The 27,213-nt window shown below is 39.5% G+C and overlaps 1 protein-coding gene across 2 annotated transcripts in view; it reads left to right on the top strand.

Moving 5' to 3' along the window:
* Positions 1-27,213, top strand: part of LOC137336829 (dysbindin-like) — a 225,916-nt gene that overhangs the window by 12,931 nt on the left and 185,772 nt on the right. The gene's annotated exons all lie outside the window — the stretch shown is intronic.

Raw genomic sequence — 27,213 nt, 5'->3', positions numbered from 1 at the left:
GCTGCCACAACAGCTCAGCCTACGATCAAATTCAGATTTCTAGGGTTTTAAACTGCGGGGAGGGGTTAATGTTAATATGGCTGACATACATTAGTTGTTCTTGTGAGGTTTGCTGCAGTCCCTGATAGAGGTTTGTGTTTCCCACGGATTTTTTTGTCTGTCCCCAGTCCCAATTCAGCTGCTACTGAATTTAGGCTTTTTTTTTTAAAAAGGCCAAAAACTGTTGTATGATATTTAATGCAAACCTTATATTTATATTTTGTGAGAATTTTCATTTCTGGGAACATAGGAATTGTTACCTGAAAAAAGTTCAAGGTCCATCGATTTCGTCTTCTACCATCCCTGTAGTGGCATATGATAAGATATTGGAGTTGTTGACTAATCACAGCAATCAATCTCTATCAATTAGTCTACAGCAGACCCAGACATGAGGTGAGGAAAACCCCAGTGGTGCATTATCGGCCTTTTAATACATCCCAGCATCTGATTTGCTTTCCTCTCTGCCACCGAGCATTGTTGCAGTTTCAATTTATTGTCAGTCAGGACCCCAGATGTTTCATTTTCCATGAATATTATTTTCTTTTCATTTAAGTAATTGTCCCTTCCTGGATTTCTTTTGTCCCTATATGAAGCACCGTGCATTTCTTTACAATGAATTTCATCTGCCACTTGTCTGCCCAATTCCCAAGTGTATTCAAATCCTCCTGTAGCTTATCCTGTTCAGATTTGGTGTCTACCACCATCATAATTTTTGAATCAAGATTTTTTTTAGCACTAGTCTTTGCTGCATGCTCTATTATTGTGCTTTGTTCCCTCCACATGGCTGGGCCAAAAAAAAATTGCTGAAATTTTTTTCTGTGTTTTACACAAAATCATCAAAATGCAAATCTGACTTTTAATGTTTTGTGATAGGGTTTTAATTTTTCCTTGGTCACATTTGCATGAGCTCAGTTCTTCCATTGTCTTTCCCCAAGTACCAACCTTGCTGACTATGCAAGCTGCCCTGATCGCACTAAAAAGTAGTAGTTAGACAAACTAAAGTTTGATAAATTTGGTATCGGTGACTTGCTATCCATGATAACAGATTCGCAATTCAGTGCACAGCGTGGCTCTCCTCTGCTCACCTTCCAATCTGTCCCACTAGTGCCAGGCAATGGCTCTTCTGTGCCCCCACCAGTTTCCAGTGTCCTATGATCCCAAATGAATTCGTAAAAGAGCTGGCTGGTTTTGAATTTTTAAACTTTAGAATATCATGCATGTTTATAGTTTAGTGCAGCAGTCGCAAACATTTGTTATTACTATAAAATCGACAGACAGCCACGATTATTATTTACTTGTTCTTACTGTTTAATAAATTTGTTTGGCAATTAAAGCCTTGACCTTGGTCTACTGTAGTGTTATTCTGCCATCTTCTGAAGTCGAGGAAGATCGCTTGAGGGTAAATGATAAAACCACTAAGCCAAAATAGAGTGAAGAGGGTTCTCTGATCTCTGGGCGCACTACAAATATATCTAGATATTCGGGCAAGGGGGGTCATTGGGAGCCAGGGATCACCTACAGCAGTGGCTTGAGATGCTGAACTCAAAAGAAAAAAAATCTCAAGTTTAAAAAAGTTTTAAAAACTCCAAAAACTTGACAGCTTTTAAATTTTCTTCAACTGCCACATGCTACAATTGTTGGCTGTGTAGTGCAGTTCAGATCTGGTGACATGATGCTTTGCAGTAGAATGAATCCAGTGTCAGTATTCAAAAATTCTGTTCTGCTTCCAATATTATAAATCTAAAGTATGGTTTTAGAATGCTGAGGTTTTGTATGGAAATGTGGATGATTCATCTCAAATAACTGGCCTGAAAAGAAAGGGAATTCTTAACTCTCATGTTCTGTGCCTTAAAATGAACAAAATAATAAATTTATTGTGGAAATAATTGTGACTGTTTATAACTCTAGTAGTCAAACGGTGTTGGAATAATTTCAACTGAACATAAAAGTTAGAGGTACAAAATAAAGTCAGTGTTAAACTCATAACATCATTTTATAAATAGCGCTCCTTTCTTACGAGTTACTGACATCGTAGTGTGTATTTTTAATGAGTCATTGAAAACTTGTTATTTCTCCCATTACCGAGTGTTTTATCACAGACTTTAAAATGTTTAATGTATGGTTTTGGCAATCTGGGTTGAGGGCCATTATATTCTGTGGAGAATTTGATCATCTTTGCCTGTATCTAGCCTCCATCCCTGTTGCCAACCAGCTACTTATGTCTCCTTTTTGAAGCTGTTAAACAACTCAGAATGTTTATATCAGTTGATATGGCATGTGACTGAAGGATGTGGCAAAGTATGCAATGTGCCTACAGGTTGCTGATTAGCACAGATGTTCCATCCACTAAAATACAGTTGATAAAATTATGATCACTATTTTCTCTCTTTTTTTCTGATCTTTATTAAGCAGTTTCTATTCACAAAAAGCAACCAAAGCCATAGGCATCATTCCCCATCCACCCCACCTTTAAAAATAAAATTTAACATGATAAACACACACAAAATTAAACAATTCTGAAAACATAACTACCCTTCAATTTACAATTTGATTTTCTAATTATTTGTATTGCTCATTACATTTAATTATCTTTCTCATTGAATTTAAAATTGATTTACTAATATTTAATTCAGTTTCTAGTTGTAATTGATTAACATACTCACACTTTTAATAATGTAATAATCACAGTCACTAAATTCAACAAAAAAAATCATTGACTAGTTAATAAAATGTATTCATTGAGTTTCACATTTTTGTCTGATTTTACTACTTTTATAAATCCCTACACTTTGTCCATGAACAATGCCAACATTTTGTACCTACAAAATGTATGAAAGATTGACACATTCTACTGAAGTCCCATGAAAAATACCAGCTTTTACCCTAATGGCCATGGTAATCCAAAATTAGCAATTGTAACTTCCTCAAAAATAGTTGATCATCCAAGTGGTAAACTGGGTTTTCAAAATCAATGCACTGCCAGGTTCAGTTCAAGTGCAGTAAAATTTGCTTGGATTGAATAGAAGCCTTTCTCAACTGAACAAAATTTGTAGATAAGTATTGAATTAAGCCTTGCCCCTTTTTGGTCCTGTGTTGTCTTTGGTTATGTGCATGCTGCCTTGATCAGGGATTACGTGCATAGGAGATGAGATAAGGAAGTGAAAGGTAAAAATGGCTAGTTGGCACAAGTTCACAGTGCAAATCTGCCCATAATTAGCACAGTGATGATGGACAAGGAATGGCAGTACGGATAATGACAGAAAGTCAGTGCCTGTGTGCCTGAGATTTCCCACGGTTCACTCCATATGGGCACTAGATTGGGGAATCATCCTTAGTAGATGGTACTTAGGAATAGGCACATAAGAGCCCTTTGAAATTCAATTTATAGTGAGTTCCAGATAAGATGCAACATATTTCTCATTTTGGTTATGCATATACCACCTTTTGTTGGCTGGTAAGCAACATGACAACAATCTGATAATGATGCCTCAGCTTTCCCTCTCCCATCCAGGAATTTTTCTTCTGATGCACGTGTTTTCTTGGTCTGCGCTGTGTAAGCTGACCTCTGTTGCAGTGGATGGCTGTACAGTTAGCCTCAGGATTCCTGGATTACAAAGGAGAAAAAATAAATCAGAGTTCATGATCCGGGGACCTCTGCTGGAAGGTGCATGTGTAGTGTCCAGTGAGGACAAAATCAGGTCGATGTTGTGGTGACTTATGCTAAAATATCTTGCTGACCTTGTCTAGCTTCATTCATAAAGAAATTGCCCTGTGGGAGCAATACTTGAGCCTGCAAGTTAAACTACTTTAAAAGGGCTTCGCTTCAGCCCCTACTGCTAGCTGGTAAGAAGCAACATGACAACAATCTGATAATGACGCCTCAGCTTTCCCTCGCCTGCCCATTGTATTGTATTTTAATGTCAGAGAAACTTTGAAAGTCCACATTGTCATGTGGTAAAATAGACTGCCTAAGATGCAGGAAAACTGCAGAGGTAAGATAAAACTATCACGAGCCATCATCCATTGTGTCCTAAGAAGATGTTAAAAATATTGGATTCTGGCTGTTTGCGTCAAAGGGATTCAGTATGTAAATGCCAGGCCTGATGGCTATTCTTTCGTTCTGGCAGTGTCTGAAACACATTTGGACGCATTGTACTCTGTAAATATGTTGCATATATATCAGGAGATGGGTCAAGAATTTGCCAGAAGGAGATGGTCAAGCAGACATTCTAGCTTGCCAATATTGTAAATCTCTACTTGCGCTGCATTGTATTTATCTATAACTTTGGCTCTGCAGATCATCTAACTATAAATAATGCTGATCGTTAATCTTAACCTGTATAAAATGGGACTTGCATTTTATATTTTCCACCTTCTAGATTGATGGGAGAAACAGTAGGAATCTTCTAAGTTCCATTGTGCAGTCTTGCTGGTAAATGGGGTTAATGTTAGCCCAGAGTTATGCCAACTCAGTACAGCAGAGAGCGAAAGACACTGGTATATTTATTGCAATTGTCGTCAGGCTCTTTGCATGTGAAAGGGTGTTGGGAAAAAGCCCGTACTGTAGCAGTAATGTTTGCCATAAAGAATGAAATGAAACTTATAGAAGGCAGCTTTAGTAATGCAGACTTGTGGAAGTTCCATTTGAGGTACAAGGTGATAGTGAGGCCAAGCATGATGAACAAGGACTAAAGGTGGAACCACAAAGGTAAAATCATAGAATCATAGAAATTTACAGTGCAGAAGGAGGCCATTCGACCCATCGTGCCTGTGCCGGCCGAAAAAGAGCTATCCAGCCTAATCCCACTTTCCAGCTCTTGGTCTGTAGTTTTGTAGGTTACGGCACGTCTAGTGCATATCCAAGTACTTTTTAAACGCGATGAGGGTTTCTGCCTTTACTACCCTTTCAGGTAGCTGTTAGTTAGATGTGTTGTAGTCCACTTAGGAACAGAAAAAGTTACTAAAACTGATAATGTAAATTTATTTCACAATCATGGGATTACGATTAGCAATATTCTAGTTTCTGATTATATTCTCAGTTGTTGACTTATTGAGTTTAGCCATTTCTTAACTCTGTAATGTGTGCATGCATAAATGACAGATTTATATAGTCCTCTTAATGTAGAAAACATCCTAAGGGGATTTACGGAGGGGGAAGAACAGTAAATAGCAATCGATATGGGAACACAGAACACGTGTCCATGAAATATATATTTATAAATAAGTTATGGATGGTACAGTGCATTCAATCACCAATGTGCTGTATTATATAGTGTTAGGGTTTGGCTTTGTCAATTTAACCCTTGCATAGCAAAATCCTGTTCTTCGCTCTAGGGAGATGCACAGCAGAGGCCAGCCATATTTGTTCCAGTCTGTTTTTTTAATGTCTATCTGTCTGTCTATCTATCATATATATTCTTGAAATGTGGGTGACATTTATTTGCATGGAGAATTATGATGTAGCATTTTTTTGTTTTGTTTGCATTTGCTTTTCTTGGAGTGGCTGGCTCAGATCTAGTTCAAAGGATTTTCATAGGTTTTTTCATGTGGTGGCAATCCTGATTAGCAATAGGTAATATGAATGTGGGGTGGTTTTGTATTATGTAGGGTTAGTTCTAATGGAATTGGTTTGTGCTGAAATTGAGCCAGATCAGTGATGTCTAGTTAGTGTCTGATCTGGGTAGAAGAAACCCCTTTACGAACGTGGAATTTTTCAGCTGCTGGAAGGATGTTTTGGCCCTCGTGAAGCAATTAGCCTATTTCAGTGACGACCTTTTCCTGCTATACCCTGAAACTACTTGCAGCAAAAACCTCTGGCAGGTTACGGCTAAAACATAGCAGCGAGAAGGTCGATAGAATCTTGGCACGTTCGGTGCAGTGAGTGCTTCCTTCCAGCCTGCCAGGGTCAGGAATATGATTGGGTGTTTCTGGGCTGTGAGCAGGGGTGCTTCTGCATTGGGGTTGGTTGGACAGCACTTGCCTTCGTTCCCAGTCAGAGGTTTTGGTGGGGTGGGAGAGAGAAGCCTTGTTTGAGTCAATGATCCCCTCCAGCAGTGCTGCCAAATAGTAGTGATAGAAATTTGAGCTTTTGCTCACTTTCCCTCTCGGAGCTGTCAACGTTGCAAATCTATCCATGGCCACCTAACTACCAACAGGAATTGGTAGATGTGCTTGTCAAGGTCTTGGAATTACTTTGCTGGAATTTGGATAGACAGCACCTGGAATAGGTAAAGGAGGCACGGGAGCATGTTCATCTTTATAGTGCTTGCTCTACCAATGAGATGGGCAGGCAATTCAAGTCTGCATATATGCTGGAAAGGATATAATTTTGGGAAGGATGTTGTAAGCAGTCACAATGACAGAGGGACTACATATGCAAGGAGAGGTGGTTTGGTGAGGGCACTCCTTAAGGCTGTTGCAGAGGAATTTACCTGGAGGTGTAAGAGGTTATATCATTGATCATGATTTTACTCTTGTCTCAAGATATCCATTAATGTTGGATTACTAGTTTATTTTGGCCAACATTTACTCAATAACAATAGAAATATTTGTATTCTGTGGCAGTTGTATTTTTAAAATTATCACAGGAATGTTCTCATTTAAAGGGGGTTATTAGTGTGACCGTTTTTAATTTTAGGGATGAGAAATAGAGGAACATGATTTATGGTAGGTAAACCACTTTTTGGCACAAATCAAATGCAGGAGCTTCTTTGGCTGAAATGGTATTTTCATTTTAGCTAATTTGAGTCTCCAGCATATGTTCTGAATGTGGTTGACATTGTCGGCTTGTAAACATATTTGGATTTGTGATGCTGATTCTTCATGTGCGCTGATGGTCACTCGTAGGAAGTATAAAGCACTGGGGTTGTATCCAACCCATTGTACGAATGGTTAGTAATACTTGCATGAAAATATATGTAAGGTCTGTTGAAAGTCAGTACAGAAAAATGGGGAGGGTAAACCATATTCTTAATGCAAACCCCCAGATTGGCCTGAAAATAGAACTAGGGTGCCTTAAAGATTGAAGTGGCAATCTGGTAGCAGAAAACAATAAGGCTGTCGGACTTATGTTTTTTTCTAACAAGAATCATTGTTATGAGCTTTTAGACATTGAGGACTTAGTAAATGTATCTGAGAAAATAACAAAACTGCATTTTATACAAATGGTTTTGTCCCTAAGGAGACAATTTAATTGAATGTTGATCATGTATTAACTGCACAAAACAGTTTAGCATTTTAAACACAGGATAGAAGAGTAACTGATTCCCGAGGATTGAGTTTATGTAAGTTCGTCAGTGGGTGTATCAAGCATACTATATTGGGGTAGGCCAATTGTGCTTTAGAGCATACTTTTTAACTTCATCCTGGAAAGGTCACCAGCCCCTGTACCTTACTCACCGTGGACCATTTTCTGAAAGGTGCATATTCATCTGTAGCTATTTCAGCATAATTTGTGGAATACGTGTGTCGCTTACTTTTCCTTTCTATTTGCAGTACCATACATTTGTCTGCATTAAATTTAATCTGCTACTTTGCTGCCCACATATTTTGTTTAACTCATTGTAACTTCTCAGCTGCCCTTCCTATTTTGGTATCACGTGTAAATTTGACCAGTCTGCTTTGAATTTCTGAATCCAAGTCATTGATGTAAATTAGAAACAATAGTATAGTACATATTGAAATATTCTTCTAATAAGTGCCTGTTTTCTACCCTTCAGCCAATTTTTTTTTAAAACCATTCCCATTTCCTTAATTCTCCACAGCTTTGAGCTTATGTAAACAATTTTACAACACCAAGTTATAGTCCAGCAATTTTATTTTAAATTCACAAGCTTTCGGAGGCTTCCCCCTTCCTCAGGTGAACGATGTGAAATGAAGTCCTCGAGGACTTCATTTCACATCGTTCACCTGAGGAAGGGGGAAGCCTCCGAAAGCTTGTGAATTTAAAATAAAATTGCTGGACTATAACTTGGTGTTGTAAAATTGTTTACAATTGTCAACCCCAGTCCATCACCGGCATCTCCACATCTTGAGCTTATGAACATACGAATTAAGAGGCTATTCGGCCCTCGAGCCTGCTCTGCCATTTGATCTGATTGCGACCTCAACCCTACTTTCCCATCTACCTACTATAACCTTTCACTCTCTTATTAATCATGAATCTATCTAACATAGCCTTAAAAATATTCAATGACACTGCCTCCACCGCTCTCTGGGGAAGGGAGTTCCACAGACTCATGACCCTCTGAGTGAAAAAATTTCTCCTCATCTCTGTCTTAGATGGGAGACCCCTTATTTTTAAACTATGGTCCCTGGTTCTAGTCTCTCCCACAAGAGGAAACATCCCCTCAGCATCTACCCCTTCAAGTCCCCTCAGGATCTTTTATGTTTCAATAAGATCACCTCTCATTCTTCTAAACTCCAGGCCCAACTTGTCCAACCTTTCCTCATAAGATAACCCCCTCATCCCAGGAATCAGTCGAGTGAACCTTCTCTGAACCATCTCCAAAGCAATTGTGTCCTTTCTTAAATGAGGAGACCAAAACTGCACACAGTATTCTAGATGTGGTCTCACCAATGCCCTGTATAACTGTAGCAAAACATCTCTACTTTTATATTCCAATCCCCTTGCAATAAATAACAACATTCCATTTGCCTTCCTAATCACTTGCTGTACCTGCATACTAACTTTTTGTGATTCATGCCCTAGGACAGCCAGATCCCTCTGTACCTCAGAGTTCTGCAATCTCTCTCCATTTAAATAATATATTGCTTTTCTATTCTTCCTGCCAAAGTGGACAAGTTCACATTTTCCCACATTATACTCCATCTGCCAAATTTTTGCCCGCTCACTTAACCTATCTATATCCCTTTGCAGACTCCTTATGTCCTCTTCACAACTTACTTTCCTACCTACGTGTCATCAGCAAATTTAGCAACCATACATTCGGTCTCTTCATCCAAGTCATTGATATAGATTGTAAATAATTGAGGCCCAAGCACTGATCCCTGTGGCATTCCGCTCGTTTCCAACCTGAAAATGACCCATTTATGCCTACTCTCTGTTTTCTGTTAGCTAACCAATCCTTTACCATGCTAATATGTAACCCCCTACACCACGCGCTCTTATTTTGTGTAGTAGCCTTTGATGTGGCACCTTGTCACAAGCCTTCTGGAAATCCAAGTACACCACATCCACAGGATCCCCTTTATCCACAATGCTTGTTACTTCCTTAAAGAACTCTAATAAATTCGTCAAACACGATTTCCCTTTCACAAAGCCATGTTGACTCTGCCTGATTGCATTGAGATTTTCTAAGTGCCTTTCTATAACCTCCTTTTAATAGGTTCTAGCATTTTCCCTATGACAAATGTTAAGCTAAGTGGTCTGTAGTTTCCTGCTTTCCGTCTCCTTCCTTTCTTGAATAGAGGAGTTACATTCGCTATTTTCCAATCTGATGGGACCGTTCCAGAATCTAGGGAATTTTGGAAAATTAATACCAATGCATCTACCATCTCTGCAGCCACTTCTTTTAAGACCCTAGGATGAAGTCTGTCAGGACCTGGGGACTTGTCAGCTCTTAATTCTAATATTTTTTTCAGAACCCTTTCCTTGGTGATTGTAAATGTTTTAAGTTCCTCTCTCCCTTTCGCCTCTTGATTCACAATTATTTCTGGCATGTTATTTGTATCCTCTACAGGGAAGACGGACGCAAAATATCTGTTCAATTCATCCGCCATTTCTTTAGTCTCCAATATTAATTCCCCAGACTCACTCTCTAGAGGACCAACGCTCACTTTAACTATTTTTTTTTCCTTTTTAAAAACCTGTAGAAAAGCTTGACTAATAGCCTTTCACGTGGAACTTCGTCAAATGCCTTTTGAAAGTCTAGGTACAACATGTCGTGGGGCTTGTAATGTCACTTCTTTAAAGATGTTGAAGAGGTTGGTCAGGTAGGATCTTCCCCATCGGAATCCATGTCGACTGCTGTTTGGGAGGTTATTCTTGTACAAATAATCAAATTTACTCTAATTCCATTATTGTATATAGGATTGAAGTAAGACTAATGGGTCTGTAGTTGCCTGTGTCTATTTTGGCACCCCCTTCAAACATAAGCACCAAGTTGACCTATTTCCAATCTACTGGCACCTCCGTAGTGTCTCTTGACTCTCTTGTAATGATTGTCACTGCCTCGCCAATCTCCTTCCTAATTTCTGTCCGGGCGCTTGGTTAAATACCATCTATTCCTAAGCATTGAATGATTTTGAGCTCTTTTATCCTGTTTAGGACTTCCATCTCATACATACTAAAATCATTAATGTTGCCTAGATTATCTCTGGGCCTTACATCATCTTGTGAAAGCTTGCAGGAAATAACCATTGAGAATGTTTACTGTCTCATGCTCATCCTTTATTTCCAGTTGATTAGCATCTTTTACGGTTCTTACCTCTTCCCTGACTGTGGTGCGTGAGTGGTAAATCCATGGAATAGGCACACTAGGGAGATGGTGGAAGCAGATAATATTGATTCATTCAGATGCAAATTAGGTAGATTTCTTTCAGAAAATAATATTTTGGGATATAGTATATGAGTAATTTGAAACACGATATATGGTAAGTGTAGCATGCTTGGTTGGAACATGTGACTTTGAACCTGTGGTTCCCAAAGCTTTCCACCACTGGGGTTTTCCTCATCTCATGTTCGGGACTGTTGTAGGCTAATTGAAATTGATTGATTGCCATGATTAGTCAACAGCTCCATTATTGTTGTAACATGAAACTACCAGGTTGGTAGAAGACAAACTAGATGGACCTTGGTCTTTTTTCATCGAGCAATTCTTATGTTCCAATGACTGCCTTCTTACTATTAAAAACTTTTTTTATGCAACGAGTGGTTATGATCTGGAATGTACTGCTTGAGGTGGTGGAGGCAGGTTCAATCGTGGCTTTCAAAAGGGAATTGGATAAGTACTTGAAGGGGAAAAAATTGCAGGGCTACAGGGAAAGGGCAGGGGAGTGGGACTAGCTGGATTGCTCTTGCAGAGAGCCGGCGTAGACTCGATGGGCTGAATGGCCTCCTTCCGTGCTGTAACCGTTCTTCGATTCTCTAAAGCCTGGAAGAATTTCTTACTCTTTTGTTTTGCCACTGCAGTTATGTTTGTTTTTAGGTCTCTCTCTGCACCTCTTTTAATCTGTTTTTGTGTGTTCCTGTATTTCAGTGAACCTGTTCCCCTTTCTCCCTGTAGAATTTATAGCAGTCATTTTTCCTCTTTATTTCACTTTTAATTTGTTTTTTGATCCATTTAAGGTCATACTTGTTTAGTCTGAGATTCCTAATTCTAGGTGTGTGTTTATTCTGCATGCTCAGTATTATTGTACTTATTCTCTATTTCCTTTACTTGAGCGTTGTTGAACAACCCCCTGTGATGGCTCTTTGGAGCAATTTAAAACTAATCCCACGGGGCCCCTCTGTTGCCCCACAGCCTTGTATCCGCTCTGAGTATTAATCCACATTTTACTTAAAAGATACAATGGTCTCTGCATGAATTACTCCCTGTAGCAAAACATTCCATTTATCAACAACTCTGCATAAAGAAATTTCTCCTATCTCCACTTAACATCTCGGTCACTATTTTAAATTCATAGAATCACAGGAGGCGGCCATTTGGCCCGTTGTGCCTGTTCTGGCTCATTGAAAGAGCTATCCAATTAGTCCCACTCCTGTGCTCTTTCCCTGTAGCCCTGAAAATTTCTCCTTTTCAAGTATTTATTCAATTCCCTTTTGAAAGTTACTATTGAATCTGCTTCCATCACACTTTTAGGCAGTGCATTCCAGATCATAACAACTCGTTGCGTAAAAAAAAATTCTCCTCATTTTCCTCCTGGCTTTTTTTGCCAATTATCTTAAATCTGTGTCCTCTGGTCACCGGCCCTCCTACCAGTGGGAACAGTTTCTCCTTATTTACTCTATCAAAACCCCATATAATTTTGAACACTTCTATTAAATTTCCCCTTAATCTTCTCTGCTGTAAGGAGAACAATCCCAACTTCTCTAGTCCCTCCACATAACTGAAGTCCCTCATCCCTGGTACCATTCTGGTAAATCTCCTCTGTACCCTCTCCAAGGCTGTGACATCCTTCCTAAGGTGTGGTGCCAAGAATTGGACACATTACTGTAGCTGAGGCTAAATTGATAACCCCCTTGTCATTGATTTCACAACCAGAGGAAATGGTTTTTCCCTATTCACCTCTGTCAAAACTCTTCATAATTTTAAAAACCTCTATTAAATCTCCCCTTTAGCGTTCTCTGCTCCAGTCAAATTACTTCCAGTAAATCCTCTCTCATAACTGTGTATAGTTTCTCATCCCTGGTATCAATCTGGTAAATCAACACTGAATGCTTTCTGTGGCTTTAGTGCCCTTTCTAAAAAGGGGTGTTCAAAGCTGCACATAATACTCTAGCTATGATGCACCCATTGCTTGTACAATTTTTGCTCTTGTACTTCCATTCTGGAGAATCCAAAATGCTATTGGACTTTCTTGTGGCTTTATCTACCTGTAAATGGTATTTAATGTAAATTCTACATAATTCAGAGGGTTGTAAGGTAATGCTGGTAGCAAAGGACAAATAAAATGTTGAGGTGATTGAACACAAGTCCAAGGAAACAATATTGACATGACTGTGGAGGGCACATGGTTGACCACATATGGAATGTGTCCAGATCTTATTACTATTTTTGGAAAGAAAAATGCATTAAAAATGAATCTGAACAGGGCAAAAAAGATTATTCAGGGTTTAGATCGTTGAAGGATGAAGAGAGATTCAGATTACAGATTCAGTTTCATTGGTGTTCTGGTACTGAAAGCACTTCACTTTTGTTTGAACTTTTTGGAACAATCAGAATTGATGTATTTGTTTTTGTCTAAGTGGTAACAAATGTTGATGCATTTTTTTGAAGTAATTTTTAAGGGTATTCTAGAATTACTAATCTTGCTGACTGTGCTGTTTTTCAAGGCTAGGTCTTTCTTCAACCATTTGCCTCTATTATGTACCTTAGAGAGTGGAGATCTTGTGTGATAGAGAATGGTACGGTAAAGAATTAATGCTACAGCAAAAAATGAAAAACTGAGCCATAGAGAGAACCTCTGCAAGAAGGCCATTTTTCCATTAACAAAATGGTAAATGTTGAACTGTAAAAATGGCTGGTCATTAGATTACAATCTCAGTTTGAAATTCACATTTTCCCTTTATAATTTATAATTCGAGAGAACCGTGATAGAGTGTTGGTTTTATAATTGTCAGTTATCTAGATGCCATTTTGCAGTTGTCAGTTGTCTAAATGTTTTATCCTCCCTGGAAAATATGCTAAATAATTTTGATGAGTTGTCACTGATCCTTTTATAAATTATGGTAATATATTCATTTTGTGGGCATTAAATACTGCAGAGTAAAAGGATTTTGCACAGCAAGAGTCTGTAATTGCAATTTTGAGTGTACAAATCTGACCTCATTACTCGAGTAGACTTGATATCTAGGTACTATTCACTCTCTATGTGCTGTTGCTGTCAATGTTAATTTTGAGGAAATGTGGTACTGTGATTCAGCAACATTGATTGTCATATAAAATTTGACAAAGATGAATGTGTACAGATTGAGTCTTAAATGCATTTGGTATTTGTCTTGACTGTTTAAGTGGAATTGATGGTCAGTGTAGAGATTTTACAGGTAATTGTGTTTTTAAAAAAAAATAATTTTATCTGTGAGGGAGGAGGATAATAATGTTTTAATTGAGTCCTGACTCTGTTAATCCTGTCACTAGGCTTATGTGTTGTATAGGTACCAATACACTATGAAAAATAGTACTTAAGCCAATATAATTTTATGTTGTACCAATATACTTAAATGATACTCTTAATTCATTACCTCAAATTGCTATTATCGGCAATGATCTGTTTGTTACGCCGTTACTTTAACCTGATATTGTATAGCTTAACATGTATATATAGCTTAACAGGCTACAAATTGCCTGATGTTTTTCACAATTCAAGCAGACATAATACAAACAGTTTACTTACCTACCATTACGCTTCACTGCGATCCAAGTTAAAAAATCTACAGTGTAGTGCATGAAAATTTCATATGCTTACCATTGTTTTACTGAAATCTTAGTGACAATGCTGTATACAATGCATATTCTGATTAGTTGGTTTGGGAAACAAACCAAACATTTGTTTCTATCCAGCATCCAGTATATGTTAAGTAATAGATGTGAGTTACAAGGTAGTAATTGATGGTTCTGATGATGGCCAAGACCGTGAAACTGAAGTGCCAACAGAACCTCTTGATTAATATACTGTCTGTCACTTTTGTTAAATGCTTCATATGCTCCATGGATGAGGCAGTGTTCAGTAATAAGGTTTGTTTGGGTTGCTGGTCTTATGCAAGATATTTGGGGGAGGGGGGGATTTGTGAGACTTTGACTATCATTATGAGGGAGTCATTGGACACTACGGGGGGTACCAATAGATTGGAAACAGACTGATGTGGTGCCCATGTTCAAAAAGGGTGACAACACAGACACAGGCAACTTACGGACCATTGGTCTTAATATAGTTCTGTGTAAAATAATTGAATTGATTAATAAAGAGCAAACTTGAACATTGTATAAGAATAACCTAATAAACAGCAGTCAGCATGCTTTAGAAGAAGATCATGCCTGAACAACCTCCTTGATTTCTTTTGAAGAAATGATAACTCAGATGGATTGTAGCAAACCCTAAAAGTGTTCTACCTCTAAACTATTATAAGGGGTATTCTGGCTATATCGGAACCAGTAAAGTAGAAGCACGGGAAGGTGGTGCCATAGAGGAGAAGTGATGGATGGGTTGGAATGATTGCTGAAAAGGTGGGGGGGAAATGAGGAGAATGGGTGGTAATGACTGGAAGAGGAGGAGGAAAACAGAAGATGAAGAGGGGGCAATGCAAGATCAGGAGATGGCCAACAAAGAGTTAGAGGCGCTTGGATCCAGAACAGCAGTCTGTGCACTCACATTGACACAAATCATAAATAATAACCTTAGGTTACGTGTAAACATCATGGGAAAAACTGCATATGGTTTCAAGTACTTTTAAGTCAAGGCCTTTTAAATACTGGGTGAAAAATGAGACCTGCACACATTGTAAAAACTCCATTCCCTCTACCCTTTTACCTACCTCTTCTTGCCAGTTTATTTAGTGGTAGTTAAAATCTCCCATGATTATTATTCTATGCCCTTTATTCATTTTGCATATTTGCTTACATATTTCTTCCTCTACCTCCTTTCCACCATTAGGTGGTCTGTAGTATACCCTTATTAGCATGATCGATCCCTTATCTTTTATTTCAATCCATGTGGATTCTGTTTCTATCTTTTAGTTATGTCCCTTTTTTCTACTGCCATTATGTTATCCCTAATTAGTACAGCTCTCATTCTCTTTTTTTCTTTTTCACTTGTATAGCTCCAACACATTTATCTCTCAAAGAAGCATCTGCATTGGTGAATAGCATTTCTCCACCTGACTGTAGCATACTGTGCCCAGGATCCCACAATGATCTCAGTTCCTTAGGATCCCTTTCAATATGTCCTTTTATAATACTTGAACTGTGCTACGTGGAATGTTTGCCCTCTTCGAGCTGGAAGTAGAGCAAGATCTTGGGCAGCTTATTATCAGGCATGCTTAGACCATTTCAGCTGAACTTTCAGCATGGTCTAAATCCACGACAAGCCAGGAACTTGGTGCTTTGAATCTTGTCTTGCTATCTGATGTTCATGGTGGCATGTAGGTTTTCAGAGCCTTTAATGTGGCATCTATTGACCTTCCAAGTCTCCTAGTTATAGAAAAGAGACAAGAAGACCGCAGCTTTATATACTTTAAGCTTGGTCTTGCTTTTCAAATATCCAAATTCATCTCACTTGTGCTTCATAAGGCAGCAAAAAGCTGAACATGCCTTCCTCACTTAATGACCCACTTTATACAGAAATATATTCAATTATAGGGTGCTGCACAAATAGGTAATTTGCTAGACTGAGCTCAACTGAATTCTCTCAATAATTGTTGATGGTGCGTACCTTGAGCAAGGAACATAATAACCTCAGCCTTCAGATTGATGGATAGAATGTCGTTCTTGGCTACAGGTACAAAGTAGTTGGTGATGGTCTTGATATCTCCTAATATTTGGGCCAACAGATCAGAGTCATTGGGGAGCAGGATTTCATGAGCAGTGGTTTCTTAGGACCGGGCACCTTTTTAAAGTCATTTAATGGAAATTTAACATACCAATTAAACCTGAAATGATCTTTTGGTGTTCTGTCCAGATCCATGTGATCAATATCTGAGCGAGAGCACTCTTGACTTTTTAAAAGAGCCACTTATAACTTTTTTTTAAACTTGTGTGAGCCAAATATCACCTGTAAAAATGTGGAGGAATTGCATTTTATTTTATAATCTTGAATTAAAGTTAAAGTAATATGGTTATGGGTGAAATGAACCAAATTTCAGTACTGCTCAGGAGCTTAAATGAATCGAACTCTTTGCAATGTTACCTACTGCCTGTCAAGTGCAATATGACAATACAATCATGGCATAGTAAAACTGCATTTTAAAATGTCTCTGTAATGTAAAGGGTAGCATTCCTACATTTTCCTGATTTTTGCAGACTGACTGCATGTTTAAAATACTTGCATCTATGCAGCATCTTGTGTCGAGTGTCTCAAACCACTTCACACAATGAATTACTTTTTCTTTGAGGTGCAGTAACTATTCTGTTAATCAAACATAGCACCAGCAGCAAAATGAGCAGTTTGTTTCGTTTTTGATATTGGTTGAAAGAGGAATGTGGCGAGGCCACTTGGAGAACTCTCTGTTCACAAACTTGCATGAAAAATTAACTGACAAAAGGGATCAAAGGTTATAAAACACCAGTTTTTTTTTGGGTGGGGGCGGGGTGGGGGGATGGCGGTTAAGAGAGCAGACCTAGTACTCCTTTGTAATAAATTCCACTTTCCATGTTTGGTTGATATCAAAAATTGCCTACTGTCTCAAACTCAGTCTAGGTTAAAAACATTGTGGTTGCTGTAAGCTGATCCTAGTTTGCACCCATTTCTTGTTCTCTTCCAAAGATTTCACACACTTTCACATAGCATTGGTTTTGTTGAAAGGATCAGTAGGCGGACATCACCTCACCTCTTGGTTCGTGAATCAAGTCTGGAAAACTAGCTCTTTGCATCTGTCGGAGACTTAAATCTGGTTCTCCATAAATTTATGTACCCTCTGAGTTAGTCCATTCTTGTGTTTCAATCAGGAGGTTCAGTGAATACCAGGTTGATCAACCTTACCATAGGTGGCATAAGTGTAAGACTGTATTTCAACCACAAATGTCCTTTTTGAGTTTGGCCTTTTTGCAGTAGATTACTATTCCTCAGTTTTACTTTCCATTATTTGTTGGAGATAGAGCAAATGTACGGTTGGAAAGTGTACCGTAGCACTCTATAGGGAGAAGACTAATCCTTTCTGTAAAACAGACAACTTTTTCCTCTGAGTTGTACTTTCAGTTTACAAATTGGAAAACCTAGAAAAATGACAATTGGAATCTACTTAATTTCCTCCCAGGTAAATGGTAGCAATGTTAAGTTCACTTGAAGGTCATTGTGGCTAAGTATGTGGTCTTCACTTTGCACTTCTAATCCATAGTTTGACAAGGATCCAGAACATGCTTAGAAGGGAGTTGCAGTTGCAAACTTGTGTTCTGTTACTCTGGTAGCAACATGCTGTGCCATCTCAATGTCCCAAATGAGTGAAAACTTAATTTGAAGTAATGGAATATGTTAATTCACTCGTTTTGCAAACTACGTAACCCGTTTGCCCTTCAAGCTTGTGAGTTACATAGCCCCATGTCGTTGATGCATCTTACAGCTCTGTACAATTGGACACCATATGGGTCTTAAGTTTGACATTTAAAGAAAAATGGAACTTTTAGGAAGAACAACAATGTTGGGTTTCAGTATCCTGACTGATCTGCTGAGAAGGCGGATGGACCTCTAACACCCTCCGTAAGAACTGTGGGGTTTATCTCCCAACATAGGCCTAGGAGTGAGTGGTGCCTGCATTGGCTTGTGTGCAAATTGGCTGCTGTGTCTTCTACATTACAACAGTCACTGCACTTCAAAAAAAAGTACTTCATTGGCTGTAAAGCTCTTTGGGACATCCTGAGGTCGTGAAAGGCGCTATAGACACAAGTCTTTCATTCTTACACTAACCAGTTCGAACTAAATTTAATTTTGCTCAACCCTTGATCAGGGCACCTAGGAGCTACTTGTGCATGAGTGATGATATCTGGCTTCACCGACTCCTTTCTCTGATCTCGGGCACTTAAAGTTTAAGTGACACATTTATCTGCCTGCAACTGGCTAGTACAGCCTCACAAGCAAACAAGGTATTTTACTCCCAGCCCAATATGCTGTACCTGTAAAAGCACCTTTCTGCATCTGCTAGGTTCTTACAGAATTAAGAGAACCTAAGTGAACTAACAGAGACTGCTACTACTACAAAGAGAGAGAGAGAGTGCTTTTTTTTAATTCGTTGATGGGATGTGGGCATTGCTGGCAAGGCCAGCATTTATTGCCCATCCCTAATTGCCTTGAGAAGGTGGTGGTGAGCCGCCTTCTTGAACTGCTGTAGTCCGTGTGGTGAAGGTTCTCCCACAGTGCTGTTAGGTAGCAAGTTCCAGGATTTAGGAACGGTGATATATTTCCAAGTCGGGATGGTGTGTGACTTGGAGGGGAACGTGTAGGTGGTGTTGTTCCCATGTGCCTGCTGCCCTTGTCCTTCTAGATGGTAGAGGTCGCGGGTTTGGGAGGTGCTGTCGAAGAAGCCCTGGCAAGTTGCTGCAGTGCATCCTGTGGATGGTACACACTGCAGCCACGGTGCACCAGTGGTGAAGGGAGTGGATGTTTAGGGTGGTGGTTGGGTGCCAATCAAGTGGGCTGCTTTGTCCTGAACGGTGTTGAGCTTCTTGAGTGTTGTTGGAGCTGCAGTCATCCAGGCAAGTGGAGAGTATTCCATCACACTCCTGACTTGCGCCTTGTAGATGGTGGAAAGGCTTTGGGGAGTCAGGAGGTGAGTCACCTGCTCATTGTGCTTTTGTAGCCACAGTATTTATGTGGCTGGTCCAGTTAAGTTTCTGGTCAATGGTAACCCTCAGGATGTTGATGGTGGGGGATTCAGCGATGATAATGCCATTGAATGTCAAGGGGAGGTGGTTAGACTCTCTTGTTGGAGATGGTCATTGCCTGGCACTTGTCTGACGCGAATGTTACTTGCCACTTATCAGCCCAAGCCTGGATGTTGTCCAGGTCTTGCTGCATGCGGGCACAGACTGCTTCACTATCTGAGGGGTTGCGAATGGAACTGAGCACTGTGCAATCATCAGTGAACATTCCCATTTCTGACCTTATGATGGAGGGAAGGTCATTGATGAAGCAGCTGAAGATGGTTGGGCCTTGGACACTGCCCTGAGGAAGTCCTGCAGCAATGTCCTGGGGCTGAGATGATTGGCCTCCAACAACCACTACCATCTTCCTTTGTGCTAGGTATGACTCCAGCCACTGGAGAGTTTTCCCCCTGATTCCCATTGACTTCAATTTTACTAGGGCTCCTTGGTGCTACACTCGGTCAAATGCTGCCTTGATGTCAAGGGCAGTCACTCTCACCTCACCTCTGGAATTCAGCTCTTTTATCCATGTTTGGACCAAGGCTATAATAAGGTCTGGAGTTGAGTGGTCCTGGCAGAACCCAAACTGAGCATCAGTGAGCAGGTTATTGTTGAGTAAGTGCTGCTTGATAGCACTGTCGACGACACCTTCCATCACTTTGCTGCTGATTGAGAGTAGACTGATGGGGCGGTAATTGGTCGGATTGGATTTGTCCTGCTTTTTGTGGACAGGACATATCTGGGCAATTTTCCACATTGTCGGGCAGATGTCAGTGTTGTAGCTGTACTGGAACATTTTGACTAGAGGTGTGGCTAGTTCTGGAGCACAAGTCTTCAGCACTACAGCCGGGATGTTGTCAGGGCACATAGCTTTTGCTGTATCCAGTGCACTCAGCCATTTCTTAATATCACGTTGAGTGAATCGAATTGGCTGAAGACTGGCTTCTGTGATGGCGGGGATATCGGGAGGAGGCCGAGATGGATCGTCCACTCTGCACTTCTGGCTGAAGATGGTTGCAAACGCTTCAGCCTTATCTTTTGCACTCACGTGCTGGACTCTGCCATCATTGAGGATGGGGATGTTTGCAGAGCCTCCTCCTCCCATTAGTTGTTTAATTGTCCACCACCATTCACGACTGGATGTGACAGGACTGCAGAGCTTTGATCTGATCAGTTGGTTGTGGAATTGCTTAGCTCTGTCTATAGCATGTTGCTTCCGTTCTTTAGCATGCATGTAGTCCTGTGTTGTAGCTTCACCAGGTTGGCACCTCATTGGAGGAGCTTGCTTTCTTTAGAAAAATATTCCTACAAACTGCTACTGCTACTACTGACTATTGATTGTCTACCATTGGAGGCGTATAATAGCGCTCTATATCTTAATTTCAGTGGGAAGTCTCTCTATGTTTACTTAACCAATCAGGGTGACATCTGTGCTAGAAGGTCTCTCCCCTCCTGACAATCAAACCTGATAAATATGGAGACCTGTGACTGTCATTGAATCATTTTTCCCCCAGGAAGACAGACTTGTGACTAAGATTTTTATGACCTCCCTACTTGCATTTCTCCAAGGTTTTTTACACAATTGGAGACATGTTACATATTTATCCTCAGGTACTATTCTAAATGGGGAACAGCAACATTTTTATTTCAGTAAGGCATGTCTTGCTGGTGCAATTAACCTAAAGGTTTTATGGCTTTAATTAGTTTATGGCTTTTCTATGACGCAAAGCCTTTTCCCAGCATTCAGTTCAACAGCTGAACTCCATTTTGTGTGGTTAGCTTTCAAGCTAAAACTCCATTGTTGACACATTTTTCGGCATTTCCCCAACGAATCTCGAAGGCACCCTTCAGGCAATTTACAGGGCACTGTTTCTGTAAACTCCTTAACGTGATTTAAATGTTAAGATAAAGGATAAGAGTTTCTCCTTTGTTTGAAGTTCACCTACAATCTTACATTACATCTTTCAGTTGATATCCTTTACTCTGCAATGCAGGACAAAAAATTCTCCATTTTCTCTTCTGTTTTCCCACAAGTTTAGTTTTGCCTTTCTTCTCCTCTAATTATTTCACAGATTCTTGTTGTTTTCTATTTCTACCATGAATTGTTAACATTTTAAAAAAACATTATTCTAATCAACCAACCTTGTTTATACATGGTGTCACAAAAAAATACTATCCATGGTTGCTCTGTTGCGGTCCTGTCCTTGCATGTGAACATTTCGGAGGCTATAGTTTAACTTCAGGCATTTAGTCAGAACACATGAATCCTTTGTAAATCTTAAGACTTCAACCTGTGTAACTTTTCTAAAAGTGTATTTTGTATTTGGACCGTTGTCCTGTAACTTAATTGACCTCATCTCTTCCTCTTCTTGAAACTAAGATGTCAATCTAGAAGAAAGTGGTGGCAATGTAAAACCTGATCATGTGGTTGAAAATAGTCCAGTATAAAAGTAATATTGCGGAGTTGGTGTCAGATTGCTCTTGTTTAAAGTAACTTTTTCCTCATTTAGCTGCACTGTGCTGCTCTAAGCTCCTGTTTCGATGTACTGTACAACCATATATGAAGCATATAATATATTAATCATTTTCAAAGTTTAAAGTAGAAAGATGATTAGCATTGGTTCTGTTCACCTTTTATTTAATTGGTTTTATTGCCCACAAGTGGTAGAAAAGAGAAATAATTAGAGGAAAAAAAGGCAAAACTAAACTTGTGGGACAATAGAAGAGAAAATGGAGAAATTGTTTTTCTTGCATTGCAGAGTAAAGGATATCAACTGAAAGATGTAATGTAAGACTATAAGTGAACTTCAAACAAAGGAGAACTCTTATCCTTTATCTTTTACATTATTGGGTTCCAGACAGCTTTTGTTGTGGCTGGCTTGGTAGTCCATTTTGTTCTAGTTGCATGAAATGGGGCAAGCTAAGAATTACTAAGGGTGTCCTGTCTAGGTTAAATGTGTAAAAGTAACTGGCTCTTTATAAAATATACACCCATCACACAGTGTGGAGTAATGGTCCCAACTGCTCTGTTAAGTTGGATCTAACTGATACTGTGCCATAATAGTGTGCACATAAGAACAGACTTGATAAGCTCACTGTATTTATTAGTGTTCGACCAAGGAGAATTGCAGACCCCTTCGAATAAATGCATTTTTGTGGTGATGGCCCTCTGCCTGTAACCTACAGAAACAATAAGGCATGGATGACTTTGAAAGAGTCCACAAGCTCGAGCTTTATATAGTTTCCATGTTATGATACAAAATATCAAATTTGTTGTGGTCAAGTGCAACCAATTTGACTTGTATATGGATCAGAGGCACATCATCACATGACCAATTAACTGTCTCATCAGACAAAACTTTAGTGCGTAAGAGATGTTCTCTTAAAGGAAAGGCTGCATCATTTTGAGGCATCACTTTGACTGCCTAGGCACTTTAAGTCTACCTTAGCTTTAAGTATTGGGAAAGAGAGAGAGGACTGTCCTTCTTATGCTATTCAGATGTAAATTTTCCATTAGGGAAAAAACTGCATTCATCTATACAGGCATGTGCAGATCTCTTTACTCAACAAGGCGGTTCTAGTTCTAGCCGTGCAGGAACCAAGCAGTGTAAACAAGGTTTTGCCTAGCTAGACGCTGAGCTAAAGCTGGCCATCTTAGACCGGTAGTGTAACTGCTTAGTGTCTCTAGTTATTTTGCTGTAAACTCTGCATATAGGATGTGCACTAAAATTTTGTTGTCTGTTGAGATGGTTAATTGGTCATGTGATGGTGATGTGCTTATGATCCATACACAAGTCAAAATGGTTGCATTTGACTACAATAAATTTGATTTTTTTTGTATCACAACATGGAAATGATATAAAGCTTGAGCTTGTGAACTCTTTCAAAGACCATTTTTAAAACAATGTATATACTGGAGTTTTTAATTTATACAACTTGTTAATTGTTCCATGTGGAAAGGGGCAGAAGAGCAGGAATCTTTTAATATATCCCCCCCCCTTTAATTTCTTGCCTCCCTCCCAACACCTGGTCCTAATAGTGCCAAATCATGTTCCCCCCCCCCCCCCCTCCAGTACAACCACACCCCAGGTTCCTTATGTCCTGTTCTGCCCACCTTTTGGGGCCATCGCCTCAGTGCATCCAACCCCTGGGAGACCCCTGCAGCTAAAATCCTAGGACTTTTCATTTCTTTCTCCTTCTCCAGCACACAATGCCAGGAAAATCCCCAGGGTCCTCACTGCAGTACTGCAAACTGAATGATCCACTGCCCAAGTGCTATCAAGTCCCCCTTCCTCAGTGCTGCTAAATACTAGGGCCCAGAGTTTCTGCTCAATTGCGTTGGCTTTTTCAGCGTAATCTGGCCGAATCAGCGCAAAACATTTCGGAATTTCGAATTACGTCATGTTTAATTTGCGCTCAAAGCGGCAACTCAAAGCGGCAACCCCAAGCCTACTTACAACCTGTTACATGTTGGCAACTATCTTGCTGTGTATTCTGGCCTTTAAAAGTAAAATGAAATTGAAAATACACACACACACACACACACACACAGACCTTGGATTCATAGTTTTCGTAGAAAAATAGACAGAATTGTAGAAGCTGATCCTACAAACCAGTTTAAAAAGGCAAGAATAACGTGTAATAAAAAAACAATTTGACCTATTTAGTTACTGTAAATCTTGTCCCTGATATGTTGTGCATTATATGTTATAAAATGGTATATTTTCTGTCTCACCATGACCAACACCATGGATGATCTGCCAGCATTTTTAAAAATGGTTTGTTGTGCATGTATTTTCTGTCAGTCAAATTTCTGTTTCACTTCAGAAACGAACATACAGAAGCAGGAAGTTTCCAGGCATACACAATAATGGAGCCTGAATGTCTGCAGCCTTTTAATTGATCTCTATAAATTCACACAGTGATTAATTAACAGCAATGTGACTTTGTTGCCTGAAAAGATGCACACCTAGCCCACTTTAGCAGAAGAGTAACACATGGGATTTTACATGGTATAATAGTCCTGTCCTTATAAAACAACACGTCTTTTGAGTTGCTGTGAGCAGAACCGCCAAATTTGTTTGCGTGAGTGTATCTTTTTACCGAGAAAAGTAACCTACTCGGGCCTCTACTGAATTACCAGTTACAAATTTTTTAAAGGTCAGCATCATACTAATTGCAAAAAGATTTATTCAGATCTGTATGACATCACTGAACATTGTGGAAACTAATGAACAGTTTTTATTGTATAAAATAAAACAGAAAATACTGGAAGCACTTAACAGATCAGGCAGCATCTGTGGAGAGAGAAACCGAGTTAACGTTTGACCTATACTGTTCCAATGAAGCTCAAGGAACAGCACCCCATCTTTCAATTAGGCACTTTGCAACTTTCCGGACTCAACACTGATTTCACTAACTTCAGGTCATAACCACTGCTCCCATTTTTTCGGACAGCAGGTGCTGGTAATGGTTCTGCTGTTGCCATTTACAGCTCCTCTTGGCCCATCATTTGTTTCTTTACTTGTCCCATTACCATCCCCTTTGCCTTGCACCATCACCCCTTTTGTCATTTAATCACTCCTGCCCTCCACCCCATCACAGACCTTCCCTTTTGTTCTTTTCTCCTCTCCCCTCCCCTCTTTCCCTGGCTCTGTATTTGCTTCAAAACTGTTAAATGTTTACTACTTCCAATTCTGATGAAAGGTCATCAGCCTGAAACATTAACCCTGTTTCTTTTGCCACAGATGCTGCCTGACCTGAGTATTTCCAGCATTTTTTCTTTTTATTACTTTTGTACTGTTTAGTTTAACTTGACATGTGGTTTATTGGTTGTGCTCTACGATGTGAATTTCTGTTATAATTAATATGGCTGATGCTATTCAGGTTTAGTGTTTGAAAGGTTTCGTTGGAGGGCATCAGTTGAGTGATTAAAGGTTTTGTGGGCTAACAGAGCACAACAATATAAAGTGTAAATGGTGCAGGAAGAAAATGGACTATTAGCAATCCTTTAGTTAACAAAACAAGTTATATGGCAGTAAAGTGACTTTTTTGAGTCAAAAACAAATCACTCTTGCAATGCGCAAGGGGACAGAGGAAAATGATTGAAGGTCATATGAATAATAAGCTGAAAACAACTGAAGTGGATCGTGTTGAATGCAACACTATAGGAAATGGAAGGGTAGTGGTGTGGAAATGAACCATGAAATCGAACTGTTCTGCAATCTTTTAAGGAGTGAAACCTGGATCTCTGTTCAATAGAGTTTTGATGATACTACATTTTTCAGAAGAAATTTAAGCTGCTTTATAGCAGATGTGTACCCACACCGCTAATTATGTGATGGACCAGTATCATCTCTAGTCCAAGCTTTACGCATCCCTTTTCTCAACTGAATTTACAGTATATTACTGACAAAATGGCCATAAAAACAAAATTTGACAAGCTCAAGTCATACAGCAAAAACCCATCAATCTTTGTACAATGTTATTGCTATGGGTAAAGGAGTAGTGAAATCAAAATCTGTCTGTTATGATTTCAGGCTATCTGCCAATGCTCTTTATTCATCCTCATGGCAGAAAGCAACTTCCATTGACAGACCCATGCCGTTATAACTTTGTGTGGAGTGAATAGGTAAGCATGGTGCAGGATTAACCGTTATTTCACATTGCCCACCGCTGTCTCCTGCCTTCTTTAGTAGGAGGAAAAACGGCACACTGTCAGACCGTGTTGTTCTGGCTAAGCTACCAGTTGAATATACACAAAAGAAAGAAATTCACAACAGAAGCAAAACCGATGTAGCAGAATTGCAAACAATTTATTTCTGGACTTGAAACTATGACACAGGATCCCACAATCCTTTATGTAGTGCACTCCTCTGCATTCGTAGAATGCTGCCTTGCAGTTGTTACTTGAAATATGGTTGAACTTAAGTGATCTAAGCACCCCATGGCTGCTACCACATATATCTTCACTTCCATTGAAGTTGAGGCCGGTGTCTTTGGAAAAGCCCCCCCCCCCCCACCGTTCTTTCTCAGTAGCCTGGTAATTATTTCGCATCACCTGAGTAGATGGGTATGTGGACAACAGCGCAGTTGCTGTGTGGTGAGATGTTTATTAAAAACAACTTCATTTTAAACTCACTATAAAAGACTAGTTGCAACTTAATCTCAAAACATTGGGAGGTACTCAAAGAATTTTCATTTATATTGTGCCTCATCATGTCCTCCGAGCATCCCAAAGCTCTTTATAACCAGTGGATTACCCTTTTGAAGTGCATTCGTTATTGTTATTTATGAAAACCTAATAGACATTTTACACACAGCAATGTTGAGGGAAGAATGATGGCTAGGACATTGGGAGAACGCCGTGCTTGTTTGTCTCTGTGTGTCTCCCTCTCCCTCCCATCTGTTTGCAGTTTGTCAATCCCTCAGCAGTGCCCCCATTTTTGTTCATGTGTATACTTCGTTATTGCTGTATGCCAAGTTTACATTGGCTTTTTCTATTTCAAATGGAATGAGAAACTACTTTTGAATGTCACAAGCAGCACACCCAGTTATCAGCGAGTAATTTAAAACTATTGTTACTGGTTTTGATGTTATAATATTAAAACTGTCCAATTAAAATGCTTAGTTTGAAACAATAGGTTCATAACAGCATGAACAAAAAACAGGTTTCCACATTCCCAATCGGCATCCTAAGGACTCATGAACAGTGCTGGATGAGATCAGTGGGAGAACAGTGTCAAGGAAGCCAATATAACACTGCTTTCCTGAAACCAGATGCTGACTAGTGACAAAGTGAAAGCACCTTTACAGGTTCAGGGAAATGGTGACCAGTTTGCATTTTTTTCTGTTCATGCAACATGAGATTGAAAGAAATGCTAATTATAGTAATAAAGCTACTTAAACATCAGAAGCCGCTTCA

Source organism: Heptranchias perlo, chromosome 2, assembly GCF_035084215.1.
Source record: "Heptranchias perlo isolate sHepPer1 chromosome 2, sHepPer1.hap1, whole genome shotgun sequence".
In the NCBI taxonomy this organism is placed as follows: Eukaryota; Metazoa; Chordata; class Chondrichthyes; order Hexanchiformes; family Hexanchidae; genus Heptranchias; species Heptranchias perlo.
The sequence above is the reverse complement of the archived record's forward strand: the minus strand, read 5'-3'. Positions and strand labels throughout refer to the sequence as shown.